The sequence below is a fragment of the Episyrphus balteatus genome, chromosome 2, assembly GCF_945859705.1.
Source record: "Episyrphus balteatus chromosome 2, idEpiBalt1.1, whole genome shotgun sequence".
In the NCBI taxonomy this organism is placed as follows: domain Eukaryota; kingdom Metazoa; phylum Arthropoda; class Insecta; order Diptera; family Syrphidae; genus Episyrphus; species Episyrphus balteatus.
In genome coordinates, this window is record NC_079135.1 from 98,044,899 (window position 1) to 98,060,195 (window position 15,297).

The 15,297-nt window shown below is 29.8% G+C and overlaps 1 protein-coding gene across 3 annotated transcripts in view; it reads left to right on the forward strand.

Annotated features, from left to right (window-relative positions):
* Positions 1-3,053: 3,053 nt before the first annotated feature.
* The window catches only part of LOC129911561 (neuronal PAS domain-containing protein 2-like), a 197,322-nt gene continuing 185,078 nt past the window's right edge, over positions 3,054-15,297 (forward strand). The window contains exons 1-2 of one of the 3 annotated variants that reach the window (XM_055989392.1): positions 3,054-3,765; positions 3,901-4,158. The gene's annotated coding sequence lies outside the window, so the exon portion shown is untranslated. Of the gene's footprint in view, positions 4,167-15,297 lie in introns of all 3 variants that reach the window. The other 2 variants (XM_055989391.1, XM_055989390.1) reach the window with 2 other exon arrangements.

Genomic DNA, 15,297 nt, shown 5'->3' on the forward strand with positions numbered 1-15,297 from the left:
AATGAGATTGATACGTCATATGAAAGGTGAAATAATAAGCTTTCACATGGTATATATTGTTTATAGGTTGTCAAACAAAAAAATTGATTCCATAGCCTGTGCCTACGTTCTATAACTCTCGCATCGAGAAATTTCTCGCATGAAACACGCAAATCGGAACAAAAATAATGTGAATCAGGGCTCGGACTTTACTTCGATCGAAGTAGATTTACTTCGATTTTGGGAAAAAAATAAAATCTACTTCCCTACTTCTCTTTTTGAGGATCTACTTCTATTTCTTGATTGAAAAATATTTTTTAAATAATAAATTTAGAGAAAGGGATTTAACTTCAATTTTAAATCTGGTCGAGAAATTAAGAAATAAAGCTCAACTGAAATCTCAAATGATGAATGGAGGTCAATTATTCTTCGAATTCAAGATATAAATAAAGTTTATTAAAATAATTTTGACTGATTTTGGAGAATTTTTGATTAAAAATTTGTTAGATTATGCTGAATTAACCGTTTTACCCCAAAGCACCGTTACAACCACTAGATGAGACAGGTTTTTTTGGAAAAGATCATAATAAAAAAGTAAAGAAACATAATTTTGTTGAAAAATAATTTTTTTAGAATAAATTTTTGTAAATAAATGTTCTGAAAGTTTAATTTTGAAATCTACTTCCGAAATTTGAGATCTACTTCACTTTTTTTTCAAATTTGCTTAGAAATTTTGAAACTGAAGTCCGAACCCTGATGTGAATCGACACAAAAATCATTTTCTCACATTCGTTTGTTTCTATAAACAAATTTTTCTCGCCTTGAAACATTTCTGAATCAAAATGCTTGACAGACTGGAAAAATGTGAATAAAACTGTGTCTGTAAGAAAATTATCGAGATAATTTCTCGATTGAACTGCCAAAATTACTCACAAGCAAAAAGGATGCGAGAAAGTAAGATATTTTAAAAAAATTTGATAATCTTGCATTAAATGTGAGATGTGTTTAAAGTAAAAGTGTTCACGGTAATTTATTTTTGTATCACTTAAATTTTTAAAATAAAAAAAAGAATATTAAAGAAAAAAAAAAAAAAAAATTACATGCCCTAACTCCGACTTGAACTCGGTACCCTCTACTCGCTGACCGACTGCTCTACCTTCGGACTACCGAGCCTTGAGATATTTATTGTAAAACTATGTCTTTATGACCTTTGATGGCCAAAGGTACAAATATTTTCCCTTTTTTTGACAGTTTCCAATAATTCCAATGGAATAAAAAATTTACAGGGTTGCTTCTCACATCGAGATACAGACACAGGTTATTTTTCCAAATAGAGAAACGTATGGAATTTTTGTTTTAAAATTTTTCGATGCGAGAAGTTCTCGACTAAGTTACAGAACGTAGGCACTGAGAACATAAAAATAAATTTTTTTTTGCTTTTTTAATGAAATTTGATCGAGTTCAAAAAATTCTGGCTCTTTTTGTAGATGTCTCATAGACCTGATCGATAAATATACGATAAGCTTTCAGATAGTATAAAATTTTGTATTAGTTGTTAGTGAAAAAAATGGAATTAATGACGTGAGAAGATAAAAATTTAAAAATTCATGTTTTTTTTTGATGAAAATAATTGTTTTCAATAAATTATTTTTATAATTTTTGCGCATTGTAAAAATTTAAAAATTGTTTTATTCTTAAGAAGAAATACCTACTTGGCTTTTAAATTGCATAATTTTTTTTGTAAGCTTTTAAAATAAAAAAATTAATATAATGAGAAAATAAAAAAAGCTATTTTTTTTAGCTTTTTCTTGTAAATTATGATTGTTTGAAATAAGTAAACGCTTCAATTGACTCATTTTAAACAAAAGCACACAACCTATGTATTTTCTGACGACATTATCACGTAAAATCATCGTCCGTAAATCGGCTTTACAGACAACCTCTTTTTTAAGAACGGTCATTTCCTTTTCAACAGGATAGGGATATTAAAAAAAGATCTTATAGATGATGTTTCTGCATCATTACTTTTTCAAAATAATAATAATATTCAGATTTACAAACAAAAATTGAAACTTCAATTTCATTTTTCTCAAAATTACGTTTTCTAACTTAGCACAAAAAAAATCTTTGCAACAACAAAAACTTTAACCAAAATGAATAACAAAATGTAGATTTCTGGGTAACGTTCTTAAATAATCTACGTTACTTAATAATCTTCGTTTTTCAACTAAACTTCAAACTTCTATTAAGTGAAAATAGCAAAAATCTATATTAAAAAATTTCTTAATTTTTTAATTTTCCTCTCCAATGACTACCCAATTAACAAAACAAACAGATCTTAATCACAAACAAACCCACCAACTGTCACATATATTACCTACTCACCCCTAGATGTCACTTCGAAAATTCGCCCCAAACTACATTAATTCGCCTTATTATTCTCTATGCTCATCTCCCTTTCTCATACAAAAAATATTAACCTACATCAACTTCTCTCAACTGTGAGAATCTAATAAAAAAAATAAAGAAAAAAAAAAAATATTACTACAAAAGAAGAAGAAGAAGGAAAGAAAAAAAAATGACACTTGACATTGAGGCGAAAAATTATCCCCAAAATGGCACCAGAGTTAGTTCATTATCGTTTGCTGTCAAAAAAAATTTTACTTTTTATAACAAAATGAATACAAAAATATAGTAGTAATTTTCCAAGAAATATAAAAATTCTACTTTGCAATACACTCACATTAAAATTAATAAGAAATTATATTTATATGCTATTAATTTGAAAATATAAAAAATAACAAAATTGCCTTTTAAAATTGCAAAAAAAAAAATGTATAGATTTTGCTCACTACCAAACAGAGAAAGTGCAAACAAATAAGAAAAAAGAAGGAGTCAAATGGTTTTTTACATCAAAAAATAAAAAGTAGTGATATGATGACGGAGTTTTTAATATTCCCTTTAAAGTTTCTTCATTAAATAAAAATTATACATATTCATGTCTAATCGTCGTATATTCTCTTCTTGTCTTTGCCCTAACAACAACGACCTTCAGTTTCAATGTTTTTTTTTTTTTTTTTTTTTTTTGTAGTGTTATTCACCGATGAATTCATAGAGAGATTCAACAATAAATGTAATAAACTATAAAATTCTATTCCCAGTGAATTCCCGTTTTTCTTCCTCTTCAAAACAGACAAAATAGAGAGAGAGCGAGAGAATAAAAAATATCGGCGCGACAGTTTACGGTGGGGCGAAATAAAAAAAAAAAAAAACGAAAGAATACAAAATTTATATCGGTTTGCGTTTCGCCCATTCGTCGTCGTCGGTCTCGTTGCTCCAAGTTCAAAGTTACAAAGATTTACAAAGCCATGATGGCCTTGAAACAAAAAAAAAAAACAAATGTCAACAATTAAAATGGTGCTCAGGGCTGCAGTGAAAGGGGCTGCAAAAAAATAGTGTATAATTATACTAATTCAAAACGTAGTAGATTCATGTCTGCATTTTTATAGACAGAAACAAAATCCAATAAAACAAATTTAAAAAAAAAAAGAGTAATAAAAATCGAAAAATCGTCTGACAGTTGGTGAAACTATCAAAAATTGTGTCCAACTCTCTTTTAGTTTGTTTGTGTTGTTTTTATGTATTTTTTTTTTTTGTTGTACTCGAATTTAATTGCCGCATAATATTCCAACAACAAAATACAAACAGAAAACACCACGGAAATAATAATTTTTGTTTGTGTTTCTTTGTGTAGTGTTGAATTGCTGCCGTAGTGTGTAAAGTGAAGTGAGTTGTTTTCTCTCTCTCTGCTCTGCGGCTCTTGTATATTCTATTCTTATATAATTATTTCTACAAAAAAAAAAAAATAGATAATAAAAATGTTGTTTTTTTTTTTCTAACCAACTAATATTTGACGTATAGCTGTAATTAAACAGTAATTTAATCATAGTTTAATGCGCCGTAGTGCAAACACCTGATCCACAAAGCTAGGCAGACAGACGAGAGTTGTGGTGGAATTGGAATTGCGAAGCAAGTGCTAAAGCGGTAAAAGTAGACAGAAATAAATAAATAAAAAAAAAAAAAAGAGAAAAGAAAAACTTCATCTCTCTCCAAATTCCAGCAACAAAAACAAGGGCAAAAGTTAAATAAAACAAAAACAACAAAACAACAACTGTCAAGGTTAGTGGGTAAGTTTGTGTATAGTTGTAGATATAGTGAATTAATTGTATAGGAATAGGAATTATACACAGATATAGATATATGGTAATAGGTGATAGCAATAGCGATAGTCGTAGCCGTTGGTTGTGGTGATACAAGAAAAGGTGTTTTCTCATTCTAACTTTAATAAAATATATATAATTCTTGTTGTGTTGACAACTAGCTAATTACTGTTTGTAGATTGGTAGTTTTGTGCTGTTATGTTCTAAAATGTCATTTTTTAATAAAAAGTCTTTTTTCTTTTCATTTCTTTTGCAAAAAAATTGATTTAGGGTGTGTTCATAGTGACTGTCATATTATTGTTTTTTTTTTGTCTGTTCTTCTTTTACTCTTATTTTTGGTTTAATTTTTGGTTCGATCTCTCGCAGTATTATGACGTTTTTCAGATTGAGCCCCTTTTTTTTTTTTTATATATTTATGAGATTGTGGTTAGGTTGTATACATATACTCAAAATAATATCAATCACGTAACTGACCTCTCTTTTGGTTATTTTTGTTGCATTAGGATAAGGATTAAGGTAGGGTGTCGCCGCCTTATGACTGATAATTATGTGATATGTACTAGTGATGGGAACTATCGAATAAAAACTATCAAACTATCGATAGTTGTAAAATATTCCTTCATTCGATAGTTTTAAATCATTCATTCATTCATTTAGTTACTATTTTCATTCGAATAGTTTTTTCATTCGATAGTTTAGTTACTATTTTCATTTGAATAGTTTTTTTCATTCGATAGTTTAGTTACAATTTTCATTAAAATAGTTTTATTTATTTGATAGTATTTGCTTTTGAACATTATTCTTATTCGATAGTTTTTTCATTGGAATAGATTTTTTTTGTACGATAGTTTTTTCATTCAAATAGTTTTCTTTAACGATAATTTTTTCATTTGTATTTTTTTTTTTTTGTACGATAGTTTATTCGATAGTTTTATTCGATAGTTTTTATTCGAATGAATAAATGAATGAATGAATGAATGAACTATTCGATAGTTTTAATCATTCAGTTACTAACTATCGATAGTTCAAATCATTCGATAGTTCCCATCACTAATAGGTACATCTTGAAATATGGAAATAAATAATAAGGAAAGATAAATTTAGATCTATTTATATATTATATTCATATCTTTGTTGAGTAGGCCAGTGTGAGAGTACCTACCTAGTTTGCCGAAAGACATACAATTTGCTCAAATCCCATCGGGTAATATTAAGTGGCTACAAAAAAGAAGAAGCAAATGCTTTGAGAGATTTGGTAGTACCTAACTATTGAACATACATATCATAATGTAGGACCATTTGACTTCCTAATTTTGGAAAAAAAAAACGAGTAGTTAACTCCGTTTCAAATTTTCATTCAGGAAAGTCTTAGTATTATGGATTTTTAAAGCGACACATTTGCAATATCTACGAGAACTGCGTAAATTTAATTAAAAACATTCATGACCAAATGGAACCAAATGACGAGCTCCTAATCGTAGGCGATTTCAATCTTCCGAACCTGAACTGGACAAGATCAACAGATTTCAATAGCTTTTCGCCTATTAACCCAACTTGTACTAACGAGTTCTTAATCATTGATGGTCTAGCTTCTTGTGGTCTTATTCAATTTAATGGGGTTGCTAACCGCTTTTACAAATTACTAAACTTAATATTTTTCTCGGATACAATAAATGCTGACGTAGCTGTAACTCCAACCGATGTTAAACTATTAGAAGAAGACCGTCACCATCCAGCCTTAAATATATTACTGAATATAAACATATGTAATATTCCCAATTCCCATCAGTTTAAACGAAAAACTTGAATTCAATTTTAAAAAAATGTAATTTTTACGAACTTATTAATTTGCTGTGTAATGTTGACTGGTATCAAATGCTCTCAAATCGAAATATTGATCATAATGTGTTTTGAATTTTATAGTTTTTTATTTACTTGTTTTTACGAAACTACACCATTACGAAAGTCTTGCTATAATTCCAAAATTCCACCATGGTTTGACACTAATTTGAAAAACTTGAAAAATAAAAGAAATAAGGCTTGGCTAAAGTTTAGTAAAACCAGAGCGGATGTTGATTTCAGAATTTACTCCGAACTTAAATGTATGTTTGCTGACTACTTCAACACCCTTTATTCAGACTATATTTGTAAAATTTCTAGAAGAGTTAAAACAGAGCCCAAAAAACTTTTGGAACTTCGTGAAAAGCAAAAGAAATTCTGACGACTACCCTAACTCTATGTCATATAACAACACATCAAGTCATGACTCAAAAGTGATTGCGAACATGTTTGCTAGTTAGTTTCTTCAAAGATGCTTTTAATGTTCCTTCTTCTTCTCAAACTACCCCTCCATTCTTTCCAGCCCAAAATTTTCCACACCTTAGCTCACTTAATTTTACCATATGTGAAGAATTAATTGTTCGAAATGTCTCAGAACTTGACGACTGTTTTAGCCCTGGCCCTGATGGTGTACCATCATGTGTGTTAAAAAAATGCGTATCGTATTTATCCTATCCTCTTTATGTTTTATTCAACAAATCTCTGAGGTGCTCAATCTTTCCAGTACTATGGAAAAATGCTTTTATAAGTCCAATTCACAAAAAAGGGTCAAAGAACGAAATCACGAATTACAGAGCCATTGCCAAACTTTCTGTTATTCCTAAACTATTTGAGTCCATTATCTGTAGCATGTTATCCTTTAACTGCAAGTCAATTATTTGCGATAATCAACATTTTGGCTTCGTCCAAAATAAGTCAACTATTACTAATCTGCTCCATTTTACTTCATTTTGCCTTGATTCCTTTGAAAACCGGAAGCAAGTAGACTGTGTGTTCACAGACTTTAGTAAAGCCTTCGACAAATTGTGTCACAAGACTTTAGTCCACAAACTAAAGGCCTTAGGATTTAATGACAAATTTTTACTGTGGATTTCGTCATATTTAAAGAATAGAATTTATACTGTTACTTTCAGAAATGAGCAATCGGACCAATTTAATGTCAACTCTGGTGTTCCACAAGGTAGCCATTTAGGTCCCCTTTTATTTATTTTGTACATAAATGACATAATATACATTATAAAAAAACTCTTCTGTTTTAATTTACGCTGATGACATTAAAATTTTCAAAATTATAAACTCAATTAATGACTGCTCACAGCTTCAGGAAGATCTAAACCGACTTTATTTGAATATAGACAAATGTAAAACTGTGTGTTTTACACGCAAAAAAAAAATTATAACTTATAATTATATTTTAGATTCTTCTTCTCTCTGTAAGCTTTCCGAATTCTCTGATTTAGGAGTTATTCTTGACACTAAGTTGACGTTTACTGACCATTATAACTTTATAGTTAAAAAAGCTAATAAGATTCTTGGTTTTATCAAACGATTTTCACGTGATTTCTGTGATCCCTATGTCCTCAAGCTTCTTTATAATATTTCTTTTGTTAGACCTGTACTTGAATACGGCTGCGTAATATGGGCTCCTTACTATTCTGTTCATATAAATAGACTCGAAGGTATACAGAGGAGGTTTTTGCGTTTTTGCCTTCGTTTTCTTCCATGGTTCCAAAGATCCATACACCCACCCTATTCTCACAGACTCTTACTTATAAATCTCCCTTCACTTTTACAACATAGAAAATATATTCAGCTTTGTTTTATTGTCAAATTAATCAATGGTTCAATAATATGTCCATCAACTCTGTGTCGTCTAAATTTCAGCTATAGTCAAACTAGCATAAGAAGACAATTGCCTTTATGTCCAATTTTCAGCAGAACAAACTATGGTGTGAATAGCCCATTAAATCAATTGATTTCAGTCTTCAATAAATATTACTTTTTGATCTCATCTGTTAAACGACAATGTCAAAAGCAAAACATTTAAAGAAAACTTTTTTAACATATATAGCTCAGGGCAATTAGTCAAAATATGGGCATGAAATCGCATTTTTCGCGGGACAAAATTTTTTTCATGGAATGTGTTCGGGTGGTTGTCCTTATCATAAAAGTCAATTTGTTGGGAAAATTGGAGGTTGGGAACAGCCGCCATCTTGGAAAAGAGATTGGTAGCGTTTTTATTGAATAGCTCCATTGTTATTCATTTTAACAGAAAATGACAAAGGTAGGACTTATTAACAATAAAATTATCTAAACAATGATATACAAAACAATTCCGTGAGTTGATTAAATAAAATTTTATAGTTGGTCAAAGTGCGGGTTTGTTTCGCAAGGTTGGGACAAAATGACATTTTTTCATATATCTGACGAACTTTTGATTTGTTTGGATAATTCTTCAAGAATGAATTATATTACTTATAATTACCTATAAAATGAGCCCACAATCGTTATTGTAACCATCGTATTGTAGAAGTAATCTAACTCCGAAACTCTCCATGTACTAGTCAAAAGTGAGAAAAAAGCTAGTTTTTTGCTAGTAGGCCGAGAAAATTTTAGGAGTAGAGGTATAACCAAAATATAAGTACGCAGTTTTGCTGCCATACTCGTGTTAATGTCGATTTCAAAGGTCTGACAACTCTAATTTTGGGCTTTATACGGTTTTTGGGGGGTTAAATAACGTAAGTTTTCCAGTTAACGTGAATGGGCTAAATTTATACTATTTGAAATTATAAATATACAAGCTGATGCTCTATTATTTTTCCTAAATCTGGACACCTTAATCTCGGCTATGGGGTTAATAGAACTCACGATGTAAGGTTTTTTAACTAACCATATCAGGCTTTTCAATTCAAATAAACAAACAAAAATCGAAACAAAAAAGCCTCTAAAACATAATCGTATAAACGGCTTATATCTTGAGTTCTATTGGTCACATCCTCAAGATTGGGGTGTCTAGATTTAGGAAAAATAATAGGGAATCAGCTTGTATATTTATAATTTCAAATAGTATAAATTTAGCCCATTCACGTTAACTAGAAACCTTACGTTATTTAACCCCCCAAAAACCGTATAAAGCCCAAAATTAGAGTTGTCTGACCTTTGAAATCGACATTAACACGAGTATGGCAACAAAACTGCGTACTTATATTTTGGTTATACCTCTACTCCCAAAATTTTCTCGGCCTACTAGCAAAAAACTAGCTTTTTTCTCACTTTTGACTAGTACATGGAGAGTTTCGGAGTTAGATTACTTCTACAATACGATGGTTACAATAACGATTGTGGGCTCATTTTATAGGTAATTATAAGTACTATAATTCATTCTTGAAGAATTATCCAAACAAATCAAAAGTTCGTCAGATATATGAAAAAATGTCATTTTGTCCCAACCTTGCGAAACAAACCCGCACTTTGACCAACTATAAAATTTTATTTAATCAACTCACGGAATTGTTTTGTATATCATTGTTTAGATAATTTTATTGTTAATAAGTCCTACCTTTGTCATTTTCTGTTAAAATGAATAACAATGGAGCTATTCAATAAAAACGCTACCAATCTCTTTTCCAAGATGGCGGCTGTTCCCAACCTCCAATTTTCCCAACAAATTGACTTTTATGATAAGGACAACCACCCGAACACATTCCATGAAAAAAATTTTGTCCCGCGAAAAATGCGATTTAAATTACTAATTTCCCTGGGCTAATATCATAGTTATTATTTATTTTTTAGGTAAAATTTCATTATTAAAATTGTATGTACATAAATAGTTTTAAGTTCTAACGTTAGGCAATTAACGGATTAAATAAATAAATTTTCCCTCAGAACAACAGAGGCACTCTCAAAAAGGAAAAGCAAGTTTTATAGCAGAATTGTTTATCAGGATTAGTTTAAGCTCCTAAGGATTGGAAAAATTTGTTTAAGATGTTCATAGATAGTTATGGATCAGATACACCAAGAAAAACTTGAAGATTATTGTAAATTATGGAATCTCACAGTAAACCGTACCAAATCACAAATAATGTTTTTCGGTAGAGGAAAAACAAAAAAAAAAACAACTTCATGGAAACTTCATATTGAGATTTGAAGGAAAATACGTAGAAATTGTGGATAGTTATCAGTATCTGGGACATATAATAACACCTCAAAACAACATGAAGAGTCATTTCAAAGAAAAAAATAGAAAAAGCTTAAACCGCAATTAATTGAACATGGAGAGCATTGAGCATGTATGCTGAGGAAAAATATAAACCTTTCAGCAATATGTCAAATCTTTCAAACAAATTCTGCACCTCCTAATGACCTACTTCAAACTATATTGAGACAGGTTTACCTCAAATGTTTATTGTGACATTGACACTTCACTTTGGTTTCTGAAAGTTCTTGATATGAAGGAAACCCGTCTACCCAAAATACGTGCTGGTAGGATTTAAAGAACATTTATTTTATTTCATTTCAATTAATTTTGATTTTTTTTTTTTCTCAGCTAAATTGTCACACTCACGATATCAGTGATAGATTAATTACTGTTGGAAAATATTTGTCAATAAACATGAAAGTCCTGCTTTTTCAAAGCATCTTTACTACCCAGTACCCAGACTTACTACCAAAATCTCGGAAATATGATGGCAGGAAACCACCGGCAAATATTTCTTTGAAAGCCTGAAAATACGAGGGTGTAAATAGTACTTCAGATTTTAAGTTGTAAGGAAGTAGTTAAAGCAGTTAAATTTGGAGAGTTTAGTTACCAAGAAAACAAACAATATCTCACATCTACTTTTCATAAAATATTAGTTCATAGTCAAAATATCATCTTGGAGGATTGTCATATAAGCACAAGAGTGCAAAAATAAAGACTACAAGAAATACGACAACAGATATCCAAAAAAAAAAAAATGCAAAGTTTCAAGGATTCGCCAACATCAAGACCTATTTACCATGCTTGCAACCTCATCGGATTTACATATTTCGGGAAGGGTATAGCCCCACTCAGAACAACACGACTTTGTACACCCTGACTCAGACATATTTCCCAAAAAAAAAAAAAAAAAAACAACAAAAAGATCAGAAAGAATGATAGAGGAAGTGTACCGATTATGGGATACCAAAATATAAACTGATTTTTAAACACACAAAAATCAAATTTTATTCAGTCTTTTGAATTCAGATTTATAAAAATTTCACACTTTATTTTACCTAAATAAAAAATACAAAAAAACACAAAATTAACACTTTGAAAAAAGTGACCCAAATATGGACCACTGATGTTTTTTGTAAAAACAAAACCATAAAATTCAATTTGATGTGCTGAAATCACAAATAAGTTTATTGGTTTCTGCGCCACAGCGGTGAATCGATAGTTTCATCAGAAAAGAAATTGAAAAGTCTGAAAAGCGTTTAACGAGAAAAGCCAAAAATGTTCGATGCTTTCAGAAAGCCCATTTCTTTTGACTTGACGGCTGCGATGGCCTTCTTCATGGCCAAATTGTGGTTTTGTTTTTCTTTTGTGCCATCTTAAAAAAATTTTTAAAAAACCTATGTGAAGATTAAAACAGAAATTTTAGCTAGTTCCCAGTATGAAATACTATTCCATATTAGAAACAATACTATTCACTAAACTATGTAAAAATTCAATCTTTATTTCACTAAATTTACCTTAATACTTTTTATTATGCCAAAGTTAAAGCTTTTTCGACGCGAAAAATAAAATATGTTAAAAGAAAAAAGAATACAAAAAAAAAATAAACTTACAATAATACTATGTCATGCACTTACACAAAAAACCAACTTTTATTAATTATTCACAAGGATAATAACAACGAATACCCACATGAAAAGAAAGATTGAATTGAAATAAACAGAATATTGCACTATTTCATATTAGGAGCGTATTCAATAATTGGTACACTACCTCTACTCACCAAAAATGTTAGGTGATACTATTTACTTATTACACATGACCCTGGACGGTTGTAAAATAAAATGTCATTATGGTAATCACCTTATGTAAGACTTCTTACTTTTACACCAAATTCTGAAGCACCTTATAAATTATGTTTTTTTTACCAACTTCCGAAATGTTTTTATGTTTGTTACCTCATAACTTTGGACTGAGTGAACAAATTTTGATAATTCTTTTTGTATTGGAAAGCTAGTGCCTGCAGTGTGGTCCCATTTCGTTCAGTTCTGACTATAGAAACTATTAGAAAAAACCATAAAAAATGATTATTTCAAACTCATAACTTTCATAGCCTCAGAAATTACCTTCAAGATATAAAAAATTAAAAGATACAATTTTTGCAACCAAAAAGTCAATACGGACCACTGTGGTACAGGCGGCACTGTTAAGTCGTCTCCTAACTATCTTCTCACCAAAGACAGTTCCTCAAAACCTGCCCAGAATTTTCATGGACATGAATGACAAATAAAAGAAGATTTCTAAGCGAAATAATTGCGGCAAATCTGCCTTCTCTTTCAATGTTGCACTATTTCCTTGTGCTCCTTAATCCTCCTTTCAATAATAGGTACTATCGAAAAATAGTTTCTTTAAACTTTTCAAATCGTTGATGATCCAATAACAAAGTGGATCATAATTATTAATTGGAAAGTGGCTTTCAAAAAGACTTCTTCCAAGTCATTGTCGAACTTTGTTATGGGTACAAACTTCTTTGTTGAGACCTTTTTTTTTTTGTAAAAAGCGTTTGAAGTGTTCTCTAACAACTCTAACAAAAAGCTTATAAATCTGTCCAGAGATAAATCAGTTATGGCTGATATTATCAATTTCGATTACTAACTTACGTGTCAGCTTAACCAATTTTGTCTTATAGTTTCGTCAGAAATTTATCAGTTTCATGAAAAGTTAAGTAGGTACCTAATTTCGAAAAAAGTTTATCAGGATCGGCTGATATTTTTAAAGATTCATTTTTAATTCATATCGACAATGTATTTTTCCAACTCCCAAAATTCTCCCAAAAACATTATCATCAAACATTCTTAAAACCCCTCGCTCATTGACCAAAATCGAAAAATCTAAATTTGTTTTATCTCGCCCGCTATTTTGCTTTTTTTTTTATTGTTATCTGCTTTTTTTTTTGTTGTATCTTCTACGCCATGGCCTTGGACAACTTTTTTGTATTGTGAATCGAATCTCTTAGAACATTCGGTTTATATCATTTTAATTGTTGCTTTTTTCCCCGCAGATAATTATTTTTAATTCTAAGAAAAAAAAAAAATGAGTCATTTATAGTAAAACACGTATTAAACTTATGATATTTATTTCATTAAAATGTTATAATATAAAACAGAGAGAAATGTAGGAAAGTTTATAATATTTTACCGCCAAAAATATATGAAAAAAAAAATATCAAACAAAAAAAAAAAAAAACAACAAATCTTATCAATCGTAGTTACTGATACATTCACACACATTTATAAAATTTTAATTCAATTTGATCATCTGCTGTTGGTGGTCTGGGCCCGGCAAATAAATATTCTTCAATACACTCTAGGTCGTTTGATTATATACAATTTTGTTTTCTATGTGTATGACCTGATTTATTTATTTATTTAAGCCTAGTACGCAGCTGAAGCGAAACGAAAAATTTTCACGTCTCCAAAATCGACAACGAAAATTCTAACGAAAAAATATCATCGAGTATTCTGTCAAAGTCAAGATAAAAAAATTCGAAATTAATTTAAAATCAAGAAAAATCATAAGAAAATAATTTTTAAAGCAAGAAATAAATGAATTAAAAGTTAAAAAAACCGTCAACACTGCTCTTGGAGTCAAGAAAAATGCACAGGACAGTAAAAAGTACAAATGAGTGAAAACTCTCCAATTTTTTTTAAAATGAGCCATTTGAAGGGTTTATTTATTTCAAACAATCATAATTTACAAGAAAAAGCTAAAAAAAATACCTTTTTTCTTTTCTCATTATATTAATTTTTTTTATTTTAAAAGCTCACAAAAAAAATTATACCATTAAAAAGCCAAATATTTCTTCTAAATAATAAAACCATTTTTTAAATTTTTACAATGAGCAAAAAGTATTAAAATAATTTATTTAAAACAATCATTTTCATCAAAAAAAACAAAGAAAACATGTAAATTTATCTTCTCACGCTATTAAATCCATTTTTTTTTTTAACAATCTATAAAAATTTTTACACCATGTGATATAGATATAGTGGTAGTCATGGTCTATCATTACTCCATATATAATATTCCTCTATCTATTAAAGAAAAAAAGGTAAAAATAAAAAACGATGAAAATCGGTTAAAAACGGCCAAAAAACCTTTTTAAAAACTTATTTTTCTCCGTATTCAGTCAAAACTCTTTTAACGATTCCAATTTTTTGCACATGTATGCGCATTTATCAGCCCTACATGTCCCATATAACTTGAGATTTTTTGAACGCTCCAAAAAAAGCTAATAATCAAAAACTACCCAAAAATACCCCTAAAATAGTAGGTATTTTTCAAAAATTCATATTTCGAAACGCAGAGTGTTGGAAAAACATCCGTATGATGTTTAACTGCATTTCTTAAATGCAGTTATCCTTAAATCAGTCTCCTCTATCTATAACAAAAAGAATCAACTCTCTACGACCTCGCGTTTAGATTTTAGCCCAATTTTCATCTTTTCGTTTTACCCCTGTTTACCCTATTAAATGACGGAATTTTTAAAAATCCTTCATTTGGTTTAGGCTTTAGATTATTATCTTTCAAATAAGCTTTAGGAGATTTTTGTATCTCTAATAGTTTATTTTTAATTTTTAATTTAAATTTTTTGCCGCACTGCGAAAGTGCGAGAGTGCAACGCTAGAAAATGGCGTCACTTTTTTATGGTGGCTGCCATGGTTCATCTATTTATAAGACGTTATCACGTCAAAAAAAGCAGTGAAGTAGGTAACAAAGAACAGAGAGCTGTTTTGCTTATAAAAGCAGTGAAATCTGTAACATTTTTACTATTCTCCCTGTTCACTTGATCGTTTCATGTTTATCATTAAATATAAAAAAAATTAATTTCGTACAGCTTAGGACTGAACAGTGAGCAGTTTTATTGAAGAGCAATCGCACCTGTTCACTGCTCATTGGAAGAGCAGAGTGATTGAAAACAGTTATCGCAATAGCAGCTTTAGATGTATTTAAATGCAATTTTTGAAAGATCAAAATAACTAACAATTTGTATTGTAGGCG